We start from the raw sequence: 8,929 nt of genomic DNA, 5'->3' as shown, positions 1-8,929 counted from the left end.
AACAACCAAAAAAAATCTAAATTGTTTTTTCAATAATTGATTTTAATTGAAGAAATATTTTCATAATCCACAGATTAATTCATTAAGTAAAACTCAATAGAAAAAATAAATGCAAATTTATGTTATAAATAAAGTTCCATAACTATTCCTAAACTTAAATAAACAATCTATAATTGAAAAGATGTTTTGTAGAACTATGACAGAAAATGCATGCTTTTATTTTGTCATGTACAAAAAAAAATAAAAAATAATTTACATTCCCATGACATTCATATTTAAAAAATCATAACTTAAATGCATTTAGTTATTTAAATCTTAATATTTGACATATCAAATTTATCTAATAAGTGCACAAAAGCATGACTGTGACAAGTTCCTATTTTAGTCTTTGTTTAGGAGACATTTGTTCCTTTTAATTTTTAATTTTGTGAAAGGAATAGCCGAATAGGTATAAGTTTCATGTTTTTGTTAAATTTAAGATACATTTATGTTGAGTGCTGAAAATATTTAAGTGATTTTGACTTAATAAAAACTAACAAGGGCTATTCAATAACTAATATGTATGTGAATGTACATTGAACCTGTCGTATTATTCTTGTATTTTCTTTTGGATGGCTTTCTGGTGCACGAAATTGTGATCATCAATGGCGCCATCAACATGGTATGCTCATTGCAATCTCAACTCTTCATCACAACTCCGCACAACTAACCAGCAAGTGTACTGGGTCGTCCAAGTAATAAACCTTACGCGAGTAAGGGTCGATCCCACAGAGATTGTTGGTATGAAGCAAGCTATGGTCACCTTGTAAATCTTAGTCAGGCAAACTCAAATGGGTATAGATGATGAATAAAACATAAAGATAAAGATAGAGATACTTATGTAATTCATTGGTAGGAACTTCAGATAAGCGTATGAAGATGCCTTCCCTTCCGTCTCTCTGCTTTCCTACTGTCTTCATCCAATCCTTCTTACTCCTTTCCATGGCAAGCTTATGCAAGGGTTTCACCGTTGTCAGTGGCTACCTCCCATCCTCTCAGTGGAAATGTTCAACGCACCCTGTCACGGCAAGGCTATCCATCTGTCGGTTCTCGATCAGGCCGGAATAGAATCCATTGATTCTTTTGCGTCTGTCACTAACGCCCCGCCCTCAGGAGTTTGAAGCACGTCACAGTCATTCAATCATTGAATCCTACTCAGAATACCACAGACAAGGTTAGACCTTCCGGATTCTCTTGAATGCCGCCATCAGTTCTTGCCTATACCACGAAGATTCCGGTTAAAGAACCCAAGAGATAAACATTGGAGCCTTGTTTGCTTGTAGAACAGAGTGGTTGTCAGTCACTTGTTCATAGGTGAGAATGATGATGAGCGTCACATAATCATCACATTCATCATGTTCTTGGGTGCAAATGAATATCTTGGACAAAGAACAAGCGGAATTGAATAGAAGAACAATAGTAATTGCATTAATACTCGAGGTACAGCAGAGCTCCACACCTTAATCTATGGTGTGTAGAAACTCCACCGTTGAAAATACATAAGAACAAGGTCTAGGCATGGCCAAATGGCCAGTCTCCCAAAGTGATCAAAAGATCTCAAGAACAAAAGATTCCAAAGATCAGAAGATTAAAATACAATAGTAAAAGGTCCTACTTATAGAAAACTAGTAGCCTAAGGTGTACAAAGATGAGTAAATGACATAAAAATCCACTTCCGGGCCCACTTGGTGTGTGCTTGGGCTGAGCAATGAAGCATTTTCGTGTAGAGACTCTTCTTGGAGTTAAACGCCAGCTTTTATGCCAGTTTGGGCGTTTAACTCCCATTTTGGTGCCAGTTCCGGCGTTTAACGCTGGGATTTCTGAGGGTGACTTTGAACGCCGGTTTGGGCCATCAAATCTTGGGCAAAGTATGGACTATCATATATTGCTGGAAAGCCCAGGATGTCTACTTTCCAACGCCGTTAAGAGCGCACCAATTGGGCTTCTGTAGCTCCAGAAAATCTACTTAGAGTGCAGGGAGGTCAGAATCCAACAGCATCTGCAGTCCTTTTCAGTCTCTGAATCAGATTTTTGCTCAGGTCCCTCAATTTCAGCCAGAAAATACCTGAAATCACAGAAAAACACACAAACTCATAGTAAAGTCCAGAAAAGTGAATTTTAACTAAAAACTAATAAAAATATACTAAAAACTAACTAGATCATACTAAAAACAATGCCAAAAAGCGTACAAATTATCCGCTCATCACAACACCAAACTTAAATTGTTGCTTGTCCTCAAGCAACTGAAAATCAAATAAGATAAAAAGAAGAGAATATGCAATGAATTCCAAAAACATCTATGAAGATCAGTATTAATTAGATGAGCGGGGCTTTTAGCTTTTTGCCTCTGAACAGTTTTGGCATCTCACTCTGTCCTTTGAAATTCAGAATGGTTGGCTTCTTTAGGAACTCAGAATCCAGATAGTGTTATTGATTCTCCTAGTTAAGTATGATGATTCTTGAACACAGCTACTTATTGAGTCTTGGCTGTGGCCCAAAGCACTCTGTCTTCCAGTATTACCACCGGATACATACATGCCACAGACACATAATTGGGTGAACCTTTTCAGATTGTGACTCAGCTTTGCTAAAGTCCCCAATTAGAGGTGTCCAGGGTTCTTAAGCACACTCTTTTTGCCTTGGATCACAACTTTATTTCTTTCTTTTTTTTTTCCGTTTTCTCTTTCTCTTTTTTTTGTATTCACTGCTTTTTCTTGCTTCAAGAATCATTTTTAATGATTTTTCAGATCCTCAGTAACATGTCTCCTTTTTCATCATTCTTTCAAGAGCCATCATTCATGAACCACAAATTCAAAAGACATATGCGCTGTTTAAGCATGCATTCAGAAAACAAAAGTGTTGCCACCACATCAAAATAATTAAACTGTTATAAAATTCAGAATTCATGCAATTCTTTTTCTTTTTTTTAATTAAGAACAATTTTTTTTCAAGAGAGGTGATGGATTCATAGGACATTCATAACTTTAAGGTATAGACACTAAGACACTAATGATCACAAGACACAAACATAGATAGACATAAGCACTAAAATTCGAAAAACAGGGAAATAAAGAACAAGGAGATTAAAGAACGGGTCCACCTTAGTGATGGCGGCTCTTTCTTCCTCTTGAAGGTCTTATGGAGTGCTTGAGCTCCTCAATGTCTCTTCCTTGTCTTTGTTGCTCCTCTCTCATGATTCTTTGATCTTCTCTAATTTCATGGAGGAGGATGGAATGTTCTTGGTGCTCCACCCTTAGTTGTCCCATGTTGGAACTCAATTCTCCTAGGGAGGTGTTCAGTTGCTCCCAATAGTCTTGTGGAGGAAAGTGCATCCCTTGAGGCATCTCAGGGATCTCATGATGAGAGGGGTCTCTTGTTTGCTCCATCCTTTTCTTAGTGATGGGCTTATCCTCATCAATGGGGGTATCTCCCTCTATGTCAACTCCAACTGAATAACAGAGGTGACAAATGAGATGAGGAAAGGCTAACCTTGCCAAGGTCGAGGACTTGTCCGCCACCTTATAGAGTTCTTGGGCTATAACCTCATGAACTTCCACTTCTTCTCCAATCATGATGCTATGAATCATGATAGCCCGGTCTAGAGTAACTTCGGACCGGTTGCTAGTGGGAATGATTGAGCGTTGGATAAACTCCAACCATTCTCTAGCCACGGGCTTGAGGTCATGCCTTCTTAGTTGAACCGGCTTCCCTCTTGAATCCCTCTTCCATTGGGCGCCCTCTTCACATATGACTGTGAGGACTTAGTCCAACCTTTGATCAAAGTTGACCCTTCTTGTGTAAGGATGTTCATCTCCTTGCATCATGGGCAAGTTGAATGCTAACCTCACATTTTCCGGACTAAAATCCAAGTATTTCCCCCGAACCATTGTAAGCCAATTCTTTGGATTCGGGTTCACACTTTGATCATGGTTCTTGGTGATCCATGCATTGGCATAGAACTCTTGAACCATTAAGATTCCGACTTGTTGAATGGGGTTGGTAAGAACTTCCCAGCCTCTTCTTCGGATCTCATGTCGGATCTCCGGATATTCACCCTTTTTGAGTGAAAAAGGGACCTCGGGGATCACCTTCTTCAAGGCCACAACTTCATAGAAGTGGTCTTGATGCACCCTTGAGATGAATCTCTCCATCTCCCATGACTCGGAGGTGGAAGCTTTTGCCTTCCCTTTCCTCTTTCTAGAGGTTTCTCCGGCCTTGGATGCCATAAATGGTTATGGAAAAACAAAAAAGCAATGCTTTTACCACACCAAACTTAAAAGGTTTGCTCGTCCTCGAGCAAAAGAAGAAAGAAAAGAGTAGAAGAAGAAGAAATGAGGAAGAAGGGAATGGCTTTTGTGTTCGGCCAAAGAGGGAGAGAAGTGGTGTTTAGGTTGTGTGAAAATGAAGGAGTGAAGAAGGGTTTATATAGGAGAGGAGGGGCTTATGGTTCGGTCATGAATGGGTGGGTTTGGGAGGGAAAGTGGTTTGAATTTGAATGGTAAGGTAGGTGGGGTTTTATGAAGGATGGATGTGAGTGGTGAAGAGAAGATGGGATTTGATAGGTGAAGGGTTTTTGGGGAAGAGGTATTGAGGTGATTGGTGAATGGGGAAGAAGAGAGAGAGTGGTGGGGTTGGTGGGGATCCTGTGGGGTCCACAGATCCTGAGGTGTCAAGAAAAAGTCATCCTTGCACCAAATGGCATGCAAAATCACGTTTTGAGCCAATTCTGGCGTTAAACGCCGGGCTGGTGCCCATTTCTGGCGTTTAACGCCAGGTTCTTGCCCTTTTCTGGCGTTTAACGCCAGTCTGGTGCCCCTTTCTGGCGTTAAACGCCCAGAATGGTGCCAGACTGGGCGTTAAACGCCCATCTGCTAACCTTACTGGCGTTTAAACGCCAGTAGGTTCTTCCTCCAGGGTGTGCTGTTTTTCTTCCTGTTTTTCATTCTGTTTTTGCTTTTTCAATTGATTTTGTGACTTCTCATGATCATCAACCTACAAAATAAAATAAAATAACAAAGGAAAATATGTAAAATATAACATTGGGTTGCCTCCCAACAAGCGCTTCTTTAATGTCATTAGCTTGACAGATGGCTCTCATGGAGCCTCACATTTTCTCAGAGCAATGTTGGAACCTCCCAACACCAAACTTAGAGTTTGAATGTGGGGGTTCAACACCAAACTTAGAGTTTGGTTGTGGCCTCCCAACACCAAACTTAGAGTTTGACTGTGGGGGCTCTGCTTGACTCTGATTTGAGAGAAGCTCTTCATGCTTCCTCTCCATGGTGACAGAGGGATACCCTTGAGCCTTAAACACAAAGGATTCTTCATTCACTTGAATGATCAATTCACCTCCATCAACATCAATCACAGCCTTTGCTGTGGCTAGGAAGGGTCTGCCAAGGATGATGGATTCATCCATGCACTTCCCAGTCTCTAGGACTATGAAATCAGCAGGGATGTAATGGTCTTCAATCTTCACCAAAACATCCTCTACAAGTCCATGAGCTTGTTTTCTTGAGTTGTCTGCCATCTCTAATGAGATTCTTGCAGCTTGCACCTCAAAGATCTCTAGCTTCTCCATTACAGAGAGAGGCATGAGGTTTACACTTGACCCTAAGTCACACAGAGCCTTCTTGAAGGTCGTGGTGCCTATGGTACAAGGTAGTGAAAACTTCCCAGGGTCTTGTCTCTTTTGAGGTAATTTCTGCCTAGACAAGTCATCCAGTTCTTTGGTGAGCAAAGGAGGTTCGTTCTCCCAAGTCTCATTTCCAAATAACTTGTCATTTAGCTTCATGATTGCTCCAAGGTATTTAGCAACTTGCTCTTTAGTGACATACTCATCCTCTTCAGAGGAGGAATACTCATCAGAGCTCATGAAAGGCAGAAGTAAGTCCAATGGAATCTCTATGGTCTCATTTTGAGCCTCAGATTCCCATGGTTCCTCATTGGGGAACTCAGTGGAGGCTAGTGCACGCCCATTGATGTCTTCCTCAGTGGCGTTCACTTCCTCTTCTTCCTCTCCAAATTCGGCCATGTTGATGCCCTTGCACTCTCCTTTTGGATTTTCTTCTGTATTGCTTGGAAGAGTACTAGGAGGGAGTTCAGTAATTCTCTTGCTCGTCTGTCCCACTTGTGCCTCCAAATTCCTAATGGAGGACCTTGTTTCAGTCATGAAACTTTGAGTGGTTTTGATTAGATCAGAGACCATGGTTGCTAAGTCAGAGTGGTTCTGCTTAGAATTCTCTGTCTGTTGCTGAGAAGATGATGGAAAAGGCTTGCCATTGCTAAACCTGTTTCTTCCACCATTATTGTTGTTGAAACCTTGTTGAGGTCTCTGTTGATCCTTCCATGAGAAATTTGGATGATTTCTCCATGAAGAATTATAGGTGTTTCCATAGGGTTCTCCTAGGTAATTTACCTCTTCCATTGAAGGGTTCTCAGGATCATACGCTTCTTCTTCAGATGAAGCATCCTTAGCACTGCTTGGTGCATTTTGCATTCCAGACAGACTTTGAGAAATCAAATTGACTTGTTGAGTCAATATTTTATTCTGAGCCAATATGGCATTCAGAGTATCAATCTCAAGAACTCCTTTCTTCTGATTTGTCCCATTGTTCACAGGATTCCTTTCAGAAGTGTACATGAATTGGTTATTTGCAACCATTTCAATTAGCTCTTGAGCTTCTGTAGGCGTCTTCTTCAAATGAAGAGATCCTCCAGCAGAGCTATCCAAAGACATCTTGGATAGTTCAGAGAGACCATCATAGAAAATACCTATGATGCTCCATTCAGAAAGCATATCAGAAGGACACTTTCTGATTAATTGCTTGTATCTTTCCCAAGCTTCATAGAGGGATTCTCCTTCCTTCTGTCTGAAGGTTTGGACTTCCACTCTAAGCTTACTCAATTTTTGAGGTGGAAAGAACTTTGCCAAGAAGGCATTGACTAGCTTTTCCCATGAGTCCAGGCTTTCTTTAGGTTGTGAGTCCAACCATGTCCTAGCTCTGTCTCTTACAGCAAAAGGGAATAGCATAAGTCTGTAGACTTCAGGGTCAACCCCATTAGTCTTGATAGTGTCACAGATTTGCAAGAATTCAGCTAAGAACTGATGAGGATCTTCCAATGGAAGTCCATGGAACTTGCAATTCTGTTGCATTAGAGAAACTAATTGAGGCTTAAGCTCAAAGTTGTTTGCTCCAATGGCAGGGATAGAGATGCTTCTCCCATAGAAGTCGGGAGTAGGTGCAGTAAAGTCACCCAGCACCTTCCTTGCTTTGTTGGCATTGTTGTTGTTTTCGGCTACCATGGGTTCTTCTTGTTTAAAGATTTCTGTTAGGTCCTCTACAGAGAGTTGTGCCTTAGCTTCTCTTAGCTTTTGCTTCAAGGTCCTTTCAGGTTCAGGGTCAGCTTCAACAAGAATGCTTTTGTCTTTGTTCCTGCTCATATGAAAGAGAAGAGAACAAGAAAGTGTGGAATCCTCTATGTCACAGTATAGAGATTCCTTTAGGTGTCAGAGGAAAAGAAAAGTAGAAGACAGAAGTAGAAAATTCGAACTTATCAAAGAAGATGGAGTTCGAATTTTGCATTAAGGAATAGTGTTAGTCCATAAATAGAAGGATGTGAGAAGAGGGAAGGTAATTTTCGAAAATTAAGTAAAAGAATTTTGAAAACATTTTGAAAAACATTAATTAATTTTCGAAAATAAGAGTGGGAAAGAAATCAAGTGATTTTTGAAAAAGATTTTGAAATTAGAAGTCAAAAAGATTTGGTTGAAAACTATTTTGAAAAAGATGTGGTTAAGAAGATTTGATTGAAAAGTTATGGTTAAAAAAAATATGTGATTGAGAAGATATGATTTGAAAACAATTTTAAAAAGATTTGATTTTAAAAATTAATGACTTGCCTAACAAGAAAAGATATGATTCAAACATTAAACCTTTCTCAACAGAAAAGGCAACATACTTGAAATGTTGAATCAAATCATTAATTGATGGCAAGTATCTTTGAAAAAGGAAAGAAATTGATTTTGAAAACATTTGATTGAAAAGATATGATTTGAAAAAGATTTGATTTTGAAAAACTTTTGAAAACTTGAAAAAATTTTGATTTGAAAACAAAATCCTCCCCCTTGTGCCATCCTGGCGTTAAACGCTCAGAATGGTGCACATTCTGGCGTTTAACGCCCAAAACTATACCCTTTTGGGCGTTAAACGCCCAACCAGGTACCCTGGCTGGCGTTTAAACGCCAGTCTGTCCTTCTTCACTGGGCGTTTTGAACGCCCAGCTTTTTCTGTGCAATTCCTCTGCTGTATGTTCTGAATCTTCAATTCTCTGTATTATTGACTTGAGAAGACACAAATTAAAAATATTTTTGGATTTTTAATAATCAAAATGCAACTAAAATCAAATAACAATGCATGCAAGACACCAAACTTAGCAGTTTGTATGCTACTGACACTAATGAGAATGCATATGAGACACACAAAACACTCAAGTCAAGAGAATTTAAAGATTAGAGTAAGAAATCATCAATAACATCTTGAAGATCCTTAAGACACATGAATGAATGCATGCAATTGACACCAAACTTAAAATGAGACACTAGACTCAAACAAGAAATTTTTTGGATTTTATGATTTTGTAATTTTTTTGTGTTTTTTTGGTTTTTTTTTTCGAAAATTAAGTGAAAGGGAAATAAAGGTATCAAAATTCTTAATGAGAATTCCAGGAATCATGCAATGTTAGTCTAAAGCTTCAGTCTAAAGGAATTAGACATGGCCAGCCAAGCTTCAGCAGGACATTGCATTCAAGAGCTAAATTGATGATAATCAATCAGCTTTGGTGATGATAAGAACATCACCTTGAAACACTAGAATTCATTCTTAAGAAC

At 39.3% G+C, this 8,929-nt stretch overlaps 1 non-coding gene across 1 annotated transcript; it reads left to right on the top strand.

The window, feature by feature from the left end:
* Positions 1-6,832: 6,832 nt before the first annotated feature.
* Positions 6,833-6,940, top strand: LOC130978525 (small nucleolar RNA R71). Its single transcript, XR_009086151.1, has one exon. It is a non-coding gene; the product is annotated as a small nucleolar RNA R71 (small nucleolar RNA).
* The last annotated feature ends 1,989 nt before the right edge of the window (positions 6,941-8,929 follow it).

The sequence above is a fragment of the Arachis stenosperma genome, chromosome 4, assembly GCF_014773155.1.
Source record: "Arachis stenosperma cultivar V10309 chromosome 4, arast.V10309.gnm1.PFL2, whole genome shotgun sequence".
Lineage (NCBI taxonomy): Eukaryota > Viridiplantae > Streptophyta > Magnoliopsida > Fabales > Fabaceae > Arachis > Arachis stenosperma.
This window is presented reverse-complemented; position numbering and strand designations above follow the sequence as displayed.